This window comes from Pezoporus wallicus, unplaced genomic scaffold (genome assembly GCF_028554395.1).
Source record: "Pezoporus wallicus isolate ANWC-B61680 ecotype Strahan unplaced genomic scaffold, APGP_CSIRO_Pwel_v1 scaffold_2584, whole genome shotgun sequence".
NCBI lineage: Eukaryota > Metazoa > Chordata > Aves > Psittaciformes > Psittacidae > Pezoporus > Pezoporus wallicus.
In genome coordinates this window covers 8,491,669-8,511,036 of record NW_026642851.1, presented here as the reverse complement: position 1 = coordinate 8,511,036, position 19,368 = coordinate 8,491,669, and positions in this window count along the sequence as shown.

The following is a 19,368-nucleotide window of genomic DNA, read 5'->3' as shown; positions in this document are numbered from 1 at the left end:
TGATTCACACGGAAATATGCTCGTAACGGGCGGGAAAAGCATCAGTGTCCCCAAGTCGGTAAAGGGCGAAGTTGCTCCTCGAGTTTCTTTGGGGGGTGAGGAGTGCCGGGGGGTTTCCCACGGGCTGTCCTGGATTGGTCCGGCCCCGCGGGTCAAGGCAACAGGTGGCTCTGTTGTCTGGGGCAGCCTCCGGCGGGAGGGGCCCTGGGTGGCAGGGTCAGGGTCCCTCTCACTGCCCCCGACGGCTCATGCCCCGCCGTATCCCACAGCTAAGCCGTGGCTGCTCCTCTGCTGCTAGAAACCCCGCGATGCCAGTCAAAAGGTGAGGTCTTCCTGCGTCTTGGCATGGCGGCTTCCACACCGGCTGCGGAACCCCGCCGGGACAGCCGGTCGGTGCTGGAGAACAGCCGGGCTGGAGCCCCCCGGCCGCCCCCCGCGCCCATCGGCACGGCGCTAGGGCGCCCGATCTGCCCCTGGAGGGTCTCCTTCGCTTGCAACAAGCCTGGAAAATTGTCCAAGTTTTGGGGCAGGTATTTACAAGGTTACCGGAACTAGGGGTTTAATCCGGTGCTTCCAGGACGGAGGACATTTGATGGGAAGAGCAACGCGCGAATTCCTCTGCTGGCTCCGCGGCTAGGAGAGGAAAGCGCAAGGCTGTTGGAAGAGGGTAGGTGAAGCGTGGAGAGGTTAGTGGAAGTGAATGGGATGCGGGAACCGAAGTGCTCCCTCAAAGGGAGTGTACTGAAGGAGGGATCTCCAGTTCCATGTATAGCCCCTACTGCAGTGTATTATTTGAATCCTTGCATGATTTTAAAATTTCAGTTCGTCTTTGCCATTACCTGATTTTAGCAAAAGTTCTGTCAGAGGGACCGAGCAGTAGAGAGTCCCCTCTCTTGTTCCTTGATTTTTGCTCTGGGTTCCATCGTCTCACTCTGTTCTGGGGTCCCCTTTCCAGAGCTTCGGTGGCGAGTTTAATTTGTGAGACTTTCCTATAGAATAAATTAGTTCTGTGGGGTGAAGACAGGAACGTCGAGGCACTTCAAACGCGCTAGAAAGAGGACTTCTCCTTATTCTTCACTTCAGAAATCTGTAACCGTAAGCAGGTAAACGGTAGAGACTTGGCTAGTGGAGATTTGGTGCGTCGCCATTGCACTAGGCAAAGACAGAACAAAAATTATAAGGGATCAATAAAGTGGAAGGGCAAAATGTTTCAGGTTGACTTGTAGGATGAGACCAGGAAATATGAGCTGATAGTGTTGAGCCCTTTTAACCACGTGCATATGGTTACACCTCTGGTTTCCTACGGAACTGTCAGCGCTTGTGCAGTGACATTAAGAAAAATAGACAAATATTTTTGGGACGTTCCAAAACTGAAAGACGGAGCTTAATTTATTCTGGGTACTTGAAAGGAACGAGGTCTTCCTTTGTGTCTGCTGCTCCGGGGGAGAATGTGTGTCGGCTTGGCGCTGAACGCTGCCCACATCTACATATGTAAACCCAGCAGCGCTCTCCCCCCTCGCCGGCAGGATTGCGGGAGGTGGCAGCTCGCAACAATGCTGCCAGACAATGCGAAGTACGCGGAGCCTGCGCGGCCGCGGCTAAGGGAGGGCTGGAGCTGTCCAGTGTTTAGCTCTTGATGGGGAAGGACCCAATTTGCGCACTGCCCGGCGGAGCCGCGGCCGCCCCGTCCTCCCGCCCCGTCATTGTCCCCGGTCTGCGGCGGCTGGAGGGGTGGGGACACGCCGCAGCCAGAGGACGGTCCCCGCTCTGCAGAAGAAGGTGTAACGAGAGGCACTGGCAGCAGAAAAGGCTGCAAATCGCTGTCGTGTGGTTGCTATTAGCAACAAATCAGCTGAACAGCCTGCAAACCCCGAGCACCTAGGGCGGAGGTGGCAGGGAAAGAGCCGGGACCGGGGAGGCAGGGGCCGGAGGGTGCTCTCCCGGGGGTACCCCTCCTGAATTCCCGGGCTGTCTCCTGGGGGGCGGCCGGGCAAGGGCTGGGCAAGGGCGGGCGCTGCTGCCACCGCCTCGCACGGCGCTCCTGGAGAGGGGAAAGGCAGCCCACGTAAAACAGACAAAATGGCAGCCCGTGGCTTGTAGGCATCCCTCTCGGCGCCGAGCGCCTGCCTCGCCTCCGCCGGCCTCCGCTGCTGCCGTGCCCCGGGGCTCTCCCTGCCCGCCCGCCCGGGAGCAGAGCCCCAGCCCTCTGTTCCCCGAGGATCCAGGCGCAGCCCTTCGCCCTCCGTAACCAGCCCACCCAGCGTGGAGACCAAACCCCATCCCTCCGGATGGGACACGTCCCGGCCGGCGGCACCAGAGCACACGGTGGCCGGCCGGGCGGCATCTCCGTGCCCTGCGCAGCCCAGCACTGCCCGAAGGCTACTGGCTCCGGGAACCCGCAGAGAGTGCGCACAAGCTCCGCACCCCGCGCAGCGAGAGCTGCCTCTCAGGGGCATCACTCACTGAGCACCCCAACACGTTGACTATACCAACACCTCCCCTTGCAGCACCGCTTTCCCACTGCTTTGGGTTGTTTTTTTTTTGTTGTTGTTGTTTTGGTTGGGTTTGGTGTTTGCTTGGGGATTTTTTATCGTATTTCCCATTTGAAGTTTTTTGTTTGTGTGTACAAGGCTGTTTTGGGGTATTTTTTGTTTTGTGGGTGTGTTTTGTTTTTTTTTTCCTGTGTATTTTTATTTAGGGTCAGTCCAATTCAGAGGCCTCCAACAACGGCAGGATCTTTGGCACAACGCCGTTGTCTCACAGATCAGAGAACGCCTCGTCGACGAGGCACTTCTCGAGCACCCCCAGCACATGCCGAGGGAGGAGTGAGCAAGGGCCGCCCAGGAGCTCCGCGCTCTGCGGAGGCCCCGGGTTGCGGGGCGGCACCTCCCGACCTCGGCCTCTGCCGCCGGGGATGCGGCGTGCGAAAGACACCGGCGGCAGGAGCCCGGCTGCAGGCGCTGATGGGGAAGAGGCGCGGGCCGCCTCCGCTGCTGTAAAAGTGCCTCCCAGCCACCGGGAGACCTCAACCGGCCTCTCCCTGGGGAATATTCACCAGCCACACCGTTGAGAGCACCGGCGCGGGGAACGCATCTGCCTTTCCCCGGCGATGGGGAACATGCAGCCCTTTGTCTAGACGAGGTGCGATACTCCACTGCGTGCCACGAAAACACAGGCGCCAAATGGCTACCGCGGCCCTGTCACCTCTCCGGACTGGGTGTTGAGGGTGTAGGAGCGCCCCTGGGCCACAGCATGCCAAGGGGAAAGGCTGGGGCCGGACGGCCTCAGAGGGAGGCCGGGTCCCTGCGGCAGGGCGGGCGGGGACATGGAATTGCAGCGCCCCGCAGCTGGAGCGGGAATGCCGGAAAGTCATGTCCCTGTGCCCCCTTCGCGTTGCGCACATCCCCAAATATCCGGGCTCGCTTCAGCACCCACGCCAGGGGCAGGATGGGGGAGGGAAAGCAGACGGGAAAGCAGGGCGGTGCGGGAGCTACGCCTCTGCGGAGGGCGGTGGCAGCCGGGCGTGCACCCAGCCGGGCGTGCCCGCCTCCCCCCCTGCCCGGCCCGGCCCGGCCCGGCCCGACCCGGCGGTGAAGAGGGGCGCCGCACCCGGCCGCGGTTTCCCTCGTCGGCGGAGGCCGCTGGGGCAGCGCTGCGCGGGGGGCGCGGCGTTGCGCGGTGCAGTGCGGAGCGCCCAGGGGTCCCTGCGCGCCGCCAGATTCGAACGGGGTGCGCGGGGAAGTTCCGCGGGCGCGAGGCGGGAGAGCTGCGCAGGCGCAAGATGGCCTCTGCCCGGGCGGCGGCGGGGGGCGCGGAGACGGGTCTGTAGCGGAGCGGTCCGCGGGGACCACCGGCGGGGAGCAGGCCCGGTCCGTGGCTCCGGCTGGGCCGAGCGGCACGGCTCCGCGCTTCCCTCCTCCCCGCTGGTAGGCAGTGCGCAGCGAAGCGCGGTCGTACCGCAGCTCCCCGCCGGCCTTCCGCGGGAGGTGGGTGCCCCACGTCCCGGCGGCGAGGCCCATCGCACCCCGGAGCCACTGCCCGCCCCCGGCGCCGCCACTCGCGGCCTCTCCGCTGCCGCTGCTGTCCTGCCCGGAGTGCACGCGGCTCTGCCGTAGAGCCCGGGAGTGGAAGTCCTGTTTCCCTGCCCACCCCCGGCCGGGAAAACCTCCTTTTTCCACGGGAATTACGTGTCCTTCGTGCTTCACCCGTTACCGACCTTTTTCCATTTTTTTTTAAATCCCACATCATCACTGTTAAATAAACACAAATGTCCCATCCCCAAAACCGCTGAGACCGAAAGCTGCCCGTCCCCGCCGGGCTTCAGCGGTTTTTCTGTTGTCCTGGTGGGACTCCTCTGCTTCTCGGTTAGTCTTGGGGAAAGGGAGTGAAGGAGCCGGAGGTGGAAAAAAGTGTTCGCTGCCAGAAGCCTTGCGATTCTTGAATTAATAAAGCACTAAGCGGCCGTGGCTTGGAGCTCTCGGAGTGGGACAACGACTTTGAACCGGGGAGAGCGGAGACCCGCGGCCCCGCGGGCGGGAGAGCAGGTTCTTCTCAAGGCGTCCTCCTGATGGGAGACCGACAGAAAGCACGAAAAAGAAACTGTTCATAGTAAAATAAAGGAAATCCGTTTCAAGTACCCCGAGTAGAAACAAGAACGTTAAAAATTAACAGCGGAAACAGGAAACACTTATCTGAGTAAACACTGTCTCAGAATTTCACCGTCTTAAAACCGGGAGGGCGTAAGGTGCTCCCCGGGGCCACAGCCTCCCGCCTGCCCCGGCGGTACCTGCTCGTCCCGCGCCGCACCGGGGCTAGGAACCGGAGCCGGGCACGGCGAGTAAACCGATCCTCGCGAGCCGGTTTTGTGGCAAAGATCGGAACTGCAGGAGTTCCTGCGTGGTGAGAGATGAACAGTCCAGAAGTGATGTGTTGAATGCAGGAGTACAGCTCCCTGCCACCGGGGCGAGGGGACCGGGCTGTCCGGAGCCGCGGCGAGGAAGAAAACGGATAACAGAGGTGGAAAACAAGAGGTTTTGAGCCGGTACCGACCCAGGGAGGACTTTCTTTGGCCGCGCTTTGAAAATACCCCGTGAAACGGGTGAATCCTGGGCAGTTGCCCGGAGGAGGAGGAGGTGACCGGCGGGACGCCCTCGGCAGCCGGGGGAAAAGACCAGCAGCATCACTCCCGCTGGAGGACGCATGCCGCTCGCTGTGTCTCTGACTTCGGGTTTCACTGCCCCCGTCATTAGCAGAAAACCGGAGAACGTCGCCTTCGGGTGGAGCTCCCCGTAGCCCGCCCTGTGCTGCCGGGCCCCCGGCGCCGCTGCGAGCGCCGCCTTTGCCCCGTCCCCTGCCCGCGGGACGCCGGAGGCGCCCGGTTGGTCCCCGGCGGTGCCCGCCCGCCGGCACCGGCCTTCTGTGAGGCGGTGTCGGAGGTTGCTCTGAGCTGCGCCAGGGGACAAACAGCTCGGGTTGGCCCCCTTGTCGTGGTCCTTCTCGTTCTCTTCCTGCACATCTCTGCATTCCTCCTGTCTCTGCCCGCCTTCTCCCGGAGCCCGAGCTGCTCTTCACGCTCTCCCTCCTTCGCCTTCCCCGGGGCTGGGTCGTTACCGCCTCTCCCCCGTCCCGGCCCGACACAAAGCGCTGCCTGGAGCTGCGGGCACCTCAACCAGGGCGGAAAACTGTGTCGGACGAGATAGAAACCCATCATTTTCCAGCGGGCACAGACCGCCCCTGACTCTTTGATCAGATGGCTTGTGAAAAGCTTAGAAAAAACGCAGCAGAACTCGGCTCTATCTCCCGATCTATAGAAATGCAATGTCGGATAATGGAAAGGTTCTTCTTACATATACTGACCTGAGAATTCTTTCCAAATAAAGAAGATTTCCGTACATTTGTAAGGGAACCCGTTCCCTGTGAAGCTGCAAAGGAAAACCCTGTGAAACAGGGGAGGTTGAGAGCGTAGCTTCCCAAGTAGAACATCAAGATGCTGTCTTTGATCGTCCTCCCGATTGGGCTTAGCAATATAGACGCATCGTAGTGCCATCTGCCCAGTGTCAGCAGCAAAACAAAAGTTTCACATGGCAGCACAAACATCCTTGGTGGCTCCTGCCGCCCGGCGAGAGCTGCTGAAAAGAGTTTGGTCTTTTTCGGACTGGAGATGTCAGACTGGGAGATGCTAAAATTGCTGTAAGAACTCAGTAAACCTGGAAGGAATTTTTCAGAGTCCTCTTTCATTGCTTTATGCTTCACGGACACTCTACAAAGACCGATAATAGTTCCATTTTGATGCTAAAAGTTGTGATTATCAGCTACTTCAAGTACAAATAAGCTCGATTTCATCAATGTACTAACGTACAAGCCTCTGCTGCAGGCTCAGGGCTTGTCTTTGGGTGAACTAATTCAACCAGTACAGTGTGATTAACCCATATAGTTGAAGGAATACTGCCAAGAGAGACATGGAGAGAGATATCTTTACATTAAGACTTATTTCCACTGAGGCTTTAACAGAAACCCAGAGCACCACAAGAACCTGGCACTTGCCATCAGAAAAATCACATTCTTCCCTTCCAAGGCAGTGCAGTTTAACAGGGGGGAACAGGAGGTGAAACCTGTGGCTGACTGGGCTGTGAGAACACACCGTTTGCTGATTTTCAGGAATAAGTCGGGGTCAAATAAAGAACAGCAAATGTTTTCGGGGGAGGCAACCAAAACAAATCAGGGCGATTTCTAGGCATTTTTTGTTGTTATTTTAGTGCTCTTTTGGTCACTAAAATCTTTTGTACACCCAGAATAACTTCCAATGAGAGCAAGATATTTGTCCTTTAACACCATATTACCAACAGAGGTCATTTGCTATTTTTCAATGAATTATCCCTTTTATTTGTTTATTTCTTTGATCAGCTATAAATGAAAGTTATTCGTGTATATAAAACTGAAGTTTTTACTGTTGAAATTGAACTGTACATGTTTACTACAGGAAAAAATATCAACTCTTGTTTAACAAGACATTATACATCAATAAGCAAGAACCTTGTGGAGGATTTGCAATCACCTGGTCTATAAAAACAAGCAGGACAAATAACAGCAATTTATATGCAAAAGTAATGATTTAATGACTATAAGCAAGACAAAGCAATAAGAATTGTGCTTCTTTTGCAGACTGGAGACAATGAAATGTTTAACTACAATTTTCCCGTACAAACATGAAACAATATCCATATAGAATAAACACCCTCACAAATGTATAATTGATGGGTGATGAACACACACGAAGTTCGACCAAAGCAAAGCACAAACTGAAAAGTGTTCTGGGCTGTTCAGATTTTATGGTGGAAAAGTTTCTTCTACTGAGAAAAAAAAAACAAAACCAAAATACCCTAAAATGCACCTATTTGCAGGCCATTAAAGAGGAGGCATTCTCCAGGATTTATCTGAAATATTAAAGTACCTGTTAAATTTTAATGAAGTTAGTACTGTACCATATACATATATATTAAAACAAATTTAGATAAAATGCCTTCACCCAGCCACTTGCTGGTTCCATAAAATTTATACCAAATAGTTTATGGCTTCTCTAATGATTCCGTGTGCTTTTAGAAACACAGTCCCACCACACCAAATAATAAAAAAGTAACCAAACAGGTCAAAAACTTCCATGTCCATCAACTTTTTTTTTTTTTTTTTTTTTACTTTTTTTTCTTCACTGCATCACTTCAGCATTTGGTAAAGTAAAAATATATCACTTGGAAAAGAAAAAAAAAAAACAAGACAAAGCCAGTAAAATCCTTTCAAGATTGCCAATTGTCTTCTGGTTATATCAGACACTCAAATGTGCTTTCCCAATACTGTAGCTCTCACACGCAGTGTTTCTTGCAGTATGAGCAAAGCTTGAATAGGCGGCATCTGCAAGGGTCGAACCAGTTTAGAAATTTAACAACCATATCATGAGTGCATGAAACACAATATTTTCTTTATAGTATTTATAAATATATCATACAATACTGTTTCCTGTTATGTCATATACCAATATGGCATTGTACAATAAGCATAATGCCATCTGATTCTTACAAAAGCGAATCATTTAAACAAGTCAGTAAATAAAACGGTAATACCCGCTTTTAGGCATACAGATTGTAAAACTGAAGTTTACTTTTCTTTTGATCGGTTCTGCGCAGCAACAGAGGAGTAAAAGATGCAACATAAGAATCAAAATGGCTAATACGCAAAAATTGTTATTCACAGTGACATGGCTACATATATGCATTATTCTATGCATATTCTTTCCATTTTGTTGGATTTCAAGATGAAAAAGCACTTGCTTTCTACAGGTTCACGAAACAGCATAAGAACAATAACAATCGAAGAGAACGCAATGGAGGAGTTAGTCTGGATTAACAAACTACTTCCTGGGATTTGGATTGACTTCTGGAGACTGCCGAGTCCAGATGATGGGGGACGGAAACAACTCCGTATCACTCAGAACAAGGTGAAGGTGTAACTTTTGTTTGCTACCCAGTCCTCTGAAAACCATTTACATTTCAATCTTGCGTTTCCATTAACGTCCATCCTGAATGTCACTTAGTCCTTTTATAGCCAAGTTCAGTGTCACTACAAAAGAAAGCAATTTGGACGAGAGTCACATGGATTAGCATCTATAAAGCTGTAATGGCATGGAGAGATCTATATAAAGAAGGGGCAGGGGGGTAGTAGCCTGGTTGGCACATCAACCAGATGAAGTGGCCGAGGAGCCATTTATCGATGTTTTCCGTGCTCTGTTGGTAAAGGAGGACTGGTGGTTACTGCTGGGGCTGCTGCTGGTGCCGTTCATGGTGCTGGAGATGTGGGGGAACTGGGGGTGAGGAGACTGGACAGGTGTGCTGGGGCTGGGCAAACAGGAGGAGGTGGAGGGGATGCCTCCCGCTGGGCTGCTCGCCTTGTCGCTCCCAGAGTCACTTTCCAGCTCCCCGCTATTATTTAAGCCTTCCCTCTGGTGACTGATCTTCATCCTCTTGCAAGTAGGTCGGACCCGGTATTTCAGGGGGAGAGGCCCGTTCTGCAAGGGAAAGGGCAAACACTGGTAAGCGCCCTCCCCAGGCCAGGACCCACATCCCCCAGGAGGAGGTACACTGGAGTCAGATACTCACCCTCCTCCAGGTATAGATGTAGGCAATATCCATTAGGGTGTAGTAGTCCTTCAGAGGTTCCTCTTCGTACATCACATCAATCTGTTCAAGACATGAAACAGCACCCAGGTATTTACCCCTAGCATAAGAACGCTCTGAGGTGAATGCAGCCCCACTGTTACATATATCAGAAAACTGGGGGCAGAGGGGGGGAAGCTCTTCCAAATTCAGCAGGAAATAGGGAATTTTCATATCTATTAGATAGATGTGAAGGAGCAATTTCTTGATAGCTAGACATTTACGGTATGCAGAAATTACAGAGTGTCACCAAAGTGCCTGGATAGATATTTTAAAAATAATGTTGATAATCCCATCAACATATTGCACACACCAGAAATACTTGCTGGAACTGGCTGCAATGAGAAAAAGAGTGCTCACCAGCATCACTGGGCTGAGAATAGCAAGACTGATTACAAAACCAAAAATCCCTCTTTCCCCAGAGGTACCTGGAAAGTGTTGGGTATATCCATTTTACTCCTCAGGAACTTTCTTAGATGCATCACTGTCATTGCTGCTGGGCAGCGCAAGTATCTTTTGTCATTCACCTAATGGCATGGTAGATAAAGTCAGTCTACTGAGAACAAGCCATTACTCCCACCAAAATTGTATTCTCACGTTTTATGTCATCTTTCAGAAAAATGCACTTTATTTAATGACAAGCTCTAATATAACAATTTCTGCTGCCTTAGAAGGAAGAACAGAAATAAAGCGATAAATCACAGAGACAGAGAAAGTAATTAAAAAGGCAAATAATTTTTTACATAAAGATTTGTATGTCATAATAAATCCCTTCTTGAGATATACATATATGCATTATATATTAAATTTTAAATTAATTTTTATATATGTCTTAAAATACAATTTTATTGCAGAATTTGACAAAAAATCATACTCTGCTTTAAAGTTAATACTGCAGGTATTTTTTATTTTACAAAGTTGCTTACATATATGGCTGTATGAAGATGTTTTACCTCTTCTGTCCCTAGCGCCATGACAGGAGGTGTGCTTCTCATGTTCTAGATACACGTACCTAGGTCTTTTTCTCAGCTCCAAACATGCCCCAAAAATGTTTGTGTGTGTTATGCTTCCCCTGGAGTAAAGGAAAGTTATTTACCTCTTCCTTTGATTTTTCTTTCTCCTTATTTCCTTTCCGTTCCAGTCTGTGAGAAGCAATGAGACAATGACCACAAATAATAAATAGAGCTGCTCTCAGTCACGCAAACATAAAATATTACCATTCTGGAACTTGCCTATTCTGGTCGAAGAATTCAATGGATAAGCTTATTATCTCGTCGTCTGTTATAATTCTTTTGTCTTCGTCAGCCACTTCTCCCCTGTCTTCATTAGAGCCATTGGCAGCTGCGCAGAAATTTCCACAATCATTTACATTTTGAAATTCAAATCAGGAAGAATGGCAATTCTCAATAACAAGAAAAAAATAAAAGAAGAAAAAAGATCTCCATAGTAAGATTATGAATTAAAGCTACCTAACTGTTAAAACAATAAACTTTTATCATGCTGAGTTTACTCCTTAAAACCATGTCACAGTACATGACATAATTTGTAAGTCAAAAGGAAAGAGCAAAGCATCTAGGTCAATGCTACATTTATGGAAGTGCAAAATGAGAAGCTTTTACCATCAGCCGATGGATGAGCAGCATAAAAATCCCTTCTTCTTTTCATTTCATCTAGATGGAAAAGCATAGATTGTTCTTTTAGTATTTACTCTGTAATTCCTGGCATTGACAGAGAACAGCAGCTCTGGTTTAGCTTTTCTGCTCTTGACAAAAAGCCCGATTTAGCTACTTACTTTTGAAAAGGCCTGGTACTAGCTTGTATACAATATCTTGGAGAGTTTTATCTGACCTGGGAAAAAAAAAAGAACCACCTCAAAATATAAAATTAAGCAGATGAAGCGATATTTTAATCCAAGTGGCAGCTCGTCATTTATAATCTTTCACAACGAGGCATCTTCTACAAACTGGGAGGCTAATCTTAAAAAGTTAACTTACAAGAGCTTATAATCAAACTAACACTGCTCTAAATACCGCTATAAACCAAACCTCATCTCTGCTACCACAACTGAAAAAGAACTCTCCTGGTCTGAAGGAAGGCCTTAAAAACTACATCTCCTCCCTAAAACATAACGAGAGCAGAAAGTAACACTGACAGCAAAAACAGTTCTGAAAGGAAGAGCGTGCTTTAAAGGCTTTTGGGAAGTTTCAGCAAGAGTTCTCATGACTAGGGCTATGGCAGGAGCAAAGCTTGTTTGGGAGACATAGAAAGTGGAGGTAAAAACTGTCGGGCTGGTCCCCATGAGAATGGGAGAGAGGGCAGAGGCACTGCATCAATGCCTGGCGTATGCAAATAAGGACTAACAAAAAACTTTCTGACTCACATGCAGAGAAATCTTCAATTTCAATCAATGACAACACTCCAAAGAGAGAGCATACACACGAGTTAGCTTGTAAATTGACAAGTCTTTTCAGATTTAAATCGCAGACAGAGATAACATCGACAGGACTACTGCTGGTCTGCCCATATAAAGGGGAATATGAGAAACAGGGTGCACGCTGCATCTTCCTCCTACCTTATATTCAAAAGTGGTCGAGTTTTGTGAACTTGGACATCGCAGATGGGACAGTACTTGCTGGTCTCCAAGTAACGCACGATACAGGTCTTACAGACTGCAAGTCAAACAGGAAAGCAGGGCTTTTTTTAGTGATGGCCGTAGGTGCCACTCAGCTGTGCATAGATCGAGGTGCGATTTTCTAAACTATGCAAGCTACAGCAAACCGTCCATTGCCAGCAGCGCGCTGCTTAAGCTAAACAAATACCCAAATAAGCTGCAATTACCATGAAAAGGAGACGCTTATAGTACATATATTATTACTTTAACAAAGACTGTAGAGCCGCCGTCAGAAAAAACGGCACCGCGGCCGGGCCCGCCGGTGCTGCGGACGGGCGGCGGGGCCGAGCACTTCGGGGGGTCTGGGCTTGGAGGGGAAGAGGGGAGGGTGTTCCCAGGATGCCGGGAAAGGTGGGAAGCGGCGAGGGAACAACGCGGAGCGCCCGGTCGTACTTACAGGAGTGGAGGCACTCTATGATGGTTGTTGCATCAATGAAGTACCCGCCGCAGAGCACGCACATGAGATGGGGGTTTAGCTCCGTTATTTTGATTCTGGTGGTTCGGTGCATTTTGGCGTGGCGAGGGGCGGTTCTGGAAGACAGACACACACAGAGGACCGATCAGCGGGGACCAGCGCGGCGGCGTCCCAGGTGCCGAGATCCGACGCGACCCCTTCCCCCGTGCCGCCGCATCCCCCGGCGCAGGGGAAGACCAAGCGCGGAAGGCGGCGGAAGACGGCGGCGGCGGCGGCGCGGGGCCGAGCGGCGGCCGAGGGCTGGTCCCGAGGCCGGCGGAGTGCCCCGCACGGCTCCGCACAGCCTCGGGCCGGCCTGGGCGCAGCCCCGCGGAGGCGCGGTCGGTCCGCGGCACCCACCGCGCCGCTCCTGGGCGGACACCGGCTCTCCTCGCGGAGCGGCGGGGCACCAGCCGGCTCGGGCTCCCCGGGCGGCTCAGCGGCGATGCGGCGGGACGGAGGGGAGCTCTGAGCGGGGAGCCGGCCGGGCACCGGGCTGCCGGCGAGCAGCACAAAGGGGAACCAGCGCCTCCCGGTGCGGCTGCCCTGGCATTTCCGGAGAGCGGGGAGGGGCGGCGGCGGGGGAGGGACAGAGGGGGGGACACGCACCTCGGAGCGGGGCCGGGCACCGGGGCGGCGGGGCCGGCCCGCGAGGGGGGTCCGGGCGGCTGCCGCTGCTGCTCGGTGCCGATCCGGATCTGCTCCGCTCTCCGAGGGGGTTGCTATAGCAACTTACACTTACACTTGGCATCCTGCCACCGCTGGGAACACACGAGAGCCGGGCGGGGGGGCGGGCTGGGGGGGCGGGCCGGGCCGAGCCGAGCCGGGCCAGGGGGTGGGACGCGGGGCCCGGGGGCTGGCGGAGGGGGTGGAAGAGCCGAGGAGCCCGCGGGGGTCTGGGAGCCCGGTTGCGAGGGGAGGGGGAGGGCGGGGAGGACGGGGGTGGTGCGGGCGGGGTCCGGGTGCCACAGCCCGGAGGGTGCCGGGGCGCGGTGCGGGGCAGCCAGGACCGAGCCGGGCTTCGGGGTCGCAGCCCGGAGGAGGCGAGCGCCAGAGGCTCCTCCCGAGCCTCGGCCATTTCGGATCCTCTCAGGGGCCTCTCTCCACGTCGACTCGGTGCGAGGAGCTGGTCTGAGATCGCTCCTCTCCCCCTCCGCTCCCTCCCTCCCTCCGCCGCGCCGCGCTCCCTGGACCGAGCCCCCCGCACCGCCAGCGGGGTGCCGAGCCCCAGCTCCCGCGCAGCGCCGCCGGCATCCCTTCTTCCCCATTCTCCCCTTCCCTCCTTTCTCTCTTTCCTTCCTTCCTTTCTGTCCCACCCCGCAACTCTTTCTCTTTCTGTCCTTCCCTCCCCTCTTTTGACTCTCGTTTGAAAAGCCTCCCGCGGACGAAGCGAACGCGGTGCAAAGTTTTGCAAGAGGTGGAACGAGATTTGCAGCACCAGTGTAAGGTGTTGGGACAGGAGAAAACAAGTCTCCGGATCCTTAAACAACCCCCCTTTTCAGCAATAAAGCCCACCAAGGAGGTGGGGGGAAAAGCCCAAACCGACTTTAAACGGTACATTAGTGACAACATGAGAAGGACCATGTGACCAGATCATTCCTAAAGCTAAATCAACACCTTGTCAACACAATGCAGCGACAAGAGTGAAAAACAAATGTCATTTTCACAGCCTGAAACCCATAAACCCCCATCGGATGCACTGGCACCAACATTAGATGCACACATACTATTCAAAATGAGAGGGAATAAGAGGCAGAGGGGAAAGGACACCAGGGGAAAAAAAAAAAGAAAACCTGTCAGCCACGTCAATTTCAGAGTAAATTTTGTGTCTAGATCCTGAAAAACGTAACGTAAGAGCCCTGCTCCAACGCAAGACCTCCATTTCCCCATGCCGGTGCTCCCAGCACACCGGTTCTTGCCCTGGGTCCCCACTCCTCCCGAGGCAGAGCTTACGAGCCACTTCTCCCTGCAGCACCCGGTGGGCTGGAGGAGGCTCAGGATGCAGGGTGCTCCTCAGCCACTCGCAAACTTCGATGTTAAGCAAAGGAAAAAAAGGAAAGAAAAAGGGGGGGGGGGGGGAGCGACCCCAACACAGACAGCTTTCTGAAAGCTCTGAATTTCGGCCAAACTGCCCAGGACAGGGGTACAATATTCCTCAAGAAGTGTGCACAGCACCAACGAAGGACCCTAGCCAGGAAACGTCTCTTGCTGCCGCAGGTGAACCCTCGAACAAGCAGCAGAAAAAACTCCCCAGAATCAAAATGCAGCCGGCTAGCACACGGAGAGGCGAAGTGCAAGGAGCTCCGAGCCAGACCAGGTTCCCCGAGCTGCTCCTAGCTCCTAGTGTGGGAAAGCGAGACCCCTGCTGCATTGTACTGCGGTTTAAATGTCGCTTCCAGGGTCTCTGACCCTCCGCTTCTTACTACTAAACCGATGCCGAGGGTTTGCTTGTCCGAGAAGGCAGAGCCCGGGCTCTTGCGCTCCTCCCTGCAGCGCCCAGCGCCCTGAAGCCAGCGGCTCTGGGGTCCCTTTATGTACTTAGACATGGGCAAGCTGCTTTCACGGCTCTGTTTTTTATTTGTTCAAGTCACTACCTTATAATTCATAAATATCTGAACCAAAAAACCCCAGCAGTGACCGAGGTCACGCAAGCCGGCTGACCGAGAATTCCTTCCCCGCCCTGACAGACTGGGACAAACCTTTCAAGACATAAACGCGTTTATTTCACGCAGGCGTAGCCCCTTCCTAAATGGAGGGGGATTAAATTCAACCGTGAAACCTGTTCTGTCGAAGCAACCCCTAAACGCGAATTATTTATTGCCCAAAGTTAGCACGTTTCCAACGTGCTGAGAGCTATCTTTACAATCACTGATTTTCCCCAGCGAGCTGAACCAGGCGCCCAACTTCTCCCCAAAAGCCACCCGTACAGGCACACGATCACGCGAGTCTGTGCCCGCGGGTGTGTAACACGAGGGCAGCACGTTTTACTACACCAGCCTGAGCTTAATAGTTCGGTACGAGGGAAACCCTTCCAGGCTGTTTTTTTTTAATGCTCGTGCTGATAATCAGCACGGCGAATACCAACACTTCACCCAGTCAATACAAACACCCTCTTAACCAGAACAATATATATTTACACACTGACACACGGAACAACTAAACGTAAAATACGCAGAGATAATACTCGCTAGAAGTAAACACTGCCAGCCGACTGATTATTTAGAGGCCTTAAACGGGTTATGTCAAAATGAAGAAAAACAGAGGTGCGTTCTCCTCCTAGGAATCAGCTACATTATTAAAAATCTATAAAGGCTATAAGCTAACAAACCTCGTTCGACAGGTCTCTAACAGAAAATACATACATAAAACCCAGAAGCATTGCTCAGGTAGGTCTGTGTACTTTGCACCCGTCTCTTCTCGGAAAACTCTTCACATCAGGAATAAAGCAGCCGTCATTCTGCATCTTCACTATCAGTCAAAGCCACTTTTACTATCGAGCCTGCTACTACTCCTTCGCTTCAGAATGGCCCCATATGTTTCAAAGGAGGGGATGATGCTTCCTTCAGAGAGGGCACACGGAACTGGAATATATCTGCCCAGCCCTCCAGCAGCGAGGAAAGCTCTGAATATTGGCAACAGAGTGTGAAGGGACCCCAGCCCCCTAAATCGCCTCTCTGGAACTAGGCGAAGGACACGATCTGCCTACTTTAAAAATACACTAAAATGTGAATTTTGCACTGTCTAAGTGACCAAATAGGTCAAGCCTTCGTGTCTCTGGCAAACTGCAGCACCAGTCTCTCAGTTTCCAGGACGCACTGCACAGAGGCACTGAGAGTAGTTTTACTGGACTCTGTTTCCAGAATCTCCCTGGTCTTCGGGACAGCCCCCTAAAATAAGTTGCTCTGACCACTACAGACCACGCCAAAAATAATAATAATTTAAAAAAAAAATGGGGGAAAAAAAATCCTTTTCACACTAGGCTTGCCAATGGGCACACACGGCCAGGTTTTCCTCAACTTTTCTGGAGAGTGGAGGAGTGAACCAAAGTTTCTCGAGGCTGAAAAGTGACTACCTCACTTCTATAGAAATGCGATTTTTCTGCTTATTTTTACCTCATTATTTGCAAATATTCGCAGTAAACACAGAGGAACATCCTGCTTTCTATATTGCCAAGGCCACACAATTCCAAGAAACACACACCAGCAACTTTCCAGGGCTGCCCATCAGCAGCACAAGGAGCCCACTCGTGACACCTCTAAGATGTGACAAAGGATTTCATGTAAAATTACCCTGCCCGGGCTCAGGATAAACCCAAAAACACCAACCAGAGAGAAGCAGAAACCCCCCTGCGTCCCACAGACACATCACCTTTGCTCCAGAGGCTCCAGCAAACCGCACGCCCCAGCTCCCCAAGATCGCAGCCAAACTGCTACCCTCGCCCCCCCCGAAAAGTTATTTCTCTGTGCTGACCACCTCTCTCCCCTCCCAGCAGGCAAAACCCCCCAAACTTCAGCATTTAGAGTAGAAATGTAAGAGGAGACATTGGAAACAACTGGGAACCGCCATCTTACAACCCATCCAATTTCACACAAGTACTTGTCCAACTTAAGTTAATAACATTTTATGCTTGGCGCCCCGACGCCTAACAACCCCTCCAGGAGGATCGCTACCCCCCGCTGGCTCTATCTCTATAAAATGGGCGCGTTATCTGACATTTTAACCTCCCCCAGACACATTTCTTTCGGGGAGGACTGAAATCACTTGACCCAGGCAGCTCCAGATTTCACGACCGTCCCTGTTTAATCAAAATCTGCCTTTAAACAAAGAGCGCTGAGGCCAGGCTGGCAGCAGGGTCTGGAAATATAAATATTCTCCTCGGGGGCCATGTGCACAGAAAGGTTTTAGGGGGCGTGTGGAGAAAGAAAGGAACTAAAATTTGCAAATGTGGGTGCGCAACGCGAGCGAGTGCACAGGCTGCTGCTGCTGCTGCTGCGTGTCTATATGTGTGTGTGTGGCTGGAGCAGCCTGTCAGCGCTTTTCCCATACGGAGAGCTCGGGGGACACCTAGGCTCCCCTTTGCAGCCCCCAAACCGGCCGAAAACCGCCGCCGAGCCCCCTTCGCCCCCTGCCCTTGGTAAGGCGACACCTCGCTTCATACGTACCCGGAAAACGGAGCCGGTGGGTGATGATCGGAGCGGCCAAAAAAGACAATGAAAGTTAAAAGTCGTTCAGCAGAAAATGAATGTGAGCCAAGCGGCCATCTTGAAACGAACTGCAGACGCTGTCAATTGCAATAAGCTTATTGCCGCCGCCGCCGCTGCGCTCCGCGCATTTTAGTTACAAAACACCCGTGTTTCCTCCGGTCGTCCACCGGCCCTTCTCGCTCCCTCTCGCTCTCTCTCCCTCCGAGTTCGCCGCCCCGGCGGCTCAGGCGCTGGGAGCGCAAAGTCTCCCCGGTCCGGATGGGTCCTCTCTCCACCAGCCCATTGTCTCTCCCTCTGCCCCCCGCTCCGCCTCGCGGCCTCGCTCGCGTTCCTCTCTTTATTATTGCTGTTATTAGTACGAGTATTATTGTTGTTGTTATTTCATAGTTGGTGGCGGGGACCCGGGGAGGGAAGGAGGGCGGGCGGGCAGGCGGGCGGGAGGAGGGCGGAGGAGGGAAGAATGCAACGCTGAAGGCACACACTGGAAACTGACACCGTCCCCAAAATGGCTCGGAGTTCGCCCGCCCCGCCAGCGTCACGTGGGGCGCCTCATTCCTTAAGGGCGGCCTGGGAATTAGCGGCGCTGCCGCCGGGGCCCGGCAGCCTCCCTGTGACCCAATCCCGCAACCCGGCCTCCTCCTCCTCCCCCTCCGCCTCCCCCCTCCCTCCCTACACTCCCCTCCCCCGCCCGCCGCCCCCTCCCCTCCTTCTCCTCTCTCCCTGTCTCTCCTCCCTCCCTCCTTCCCTCCCTCCCTCCTTCCCTCTCTCCTCCCTCCCCTCCCCCCGGCCCTGCACGCGCTCTCCCGCGCGCCGCCGATGCCTCCTTTTCCCCGCCGCGCCTCCCGCCCGCCCAGACCCCCGGCCCCGATTCCGATCTCGCCTCTCCCCCCTCCCGCTCCGCCCGCAGCAGCCCTATGTCTCCTTCCCCGCACTCCCTCCGCCCGCACCGCCCATCCCCTTCAGCCCCTCCGCTGCCTGTCCGCGCCCTCACCGCCTATCGCTCCCCCCCGAGCTGCCCCTTAGGTCCCGCGCCTAAACCAACCCTCCCCCGTCGCTCCCCGCACCCGACGTGGTGCCTCCCCCGCCCCGCCCGACGCTGCCCTCTCTATCCTCTCCTCGCCGCAGCCCCTCTGCCCGCACACCCGCTGTTCCCGCACGCCTCCCTCGCCCACCACCCAGCACTTGTTACGTCCCGCACGCCCCGGACCGAGCCCCCCGAGGGGCACTGCCCCGCGGCCTCGCGCCCCCGCCGCCTCGTGCCTGCTGATCCTCGGCCGCACGCGGCCCCGGGACTTGGCGGGGCCGCCGGCGTCGGGGGGACGCGACCCCCTGGGGCCGCGCCGAGGCTTCCTCTCCCCGAGCGGCGGCGCAGCGGGTGTCGCGGGCACCCGGGGTGTTTCCCCCCCCCCCCCCCCCCTCCGACAGACGGGGAGCACCGGGCGCTTCCACCGCAGTGGGCGGGAGGGAAGCGGGGAAACCGTCGCTGGTGCTCTCCGCCGCCGCGGACAAGACGCCGCCCGCAGCCCGGGAGAGACGCAGCGGGGCGGGAAGAACCCCGCTCTACGCCGGGCGCCGCGGCAGGGCGAGGGCCCGCCCGCCGCCGCGCTTCTTCCGCGGGGCCGCTGTGCCCCCTCCTGCAGGTGCGGACGTGCTCCGCAGCGGCCACCGGCACCGGGGCGGCCCAAGGCGAGCGGTAGAGGACGGCAGCGGTCCCGACGGCGGGCGCTGAGCGGCCCCGCGAGGGCGGGAAGACGCCGTCGGGCTGGAGCCGACAGCCGGCTCCGCTCGATCCTGCGGGCTGCGGCTTTTCGTGGGGTGCCCCGGCCCCGCAGGCAG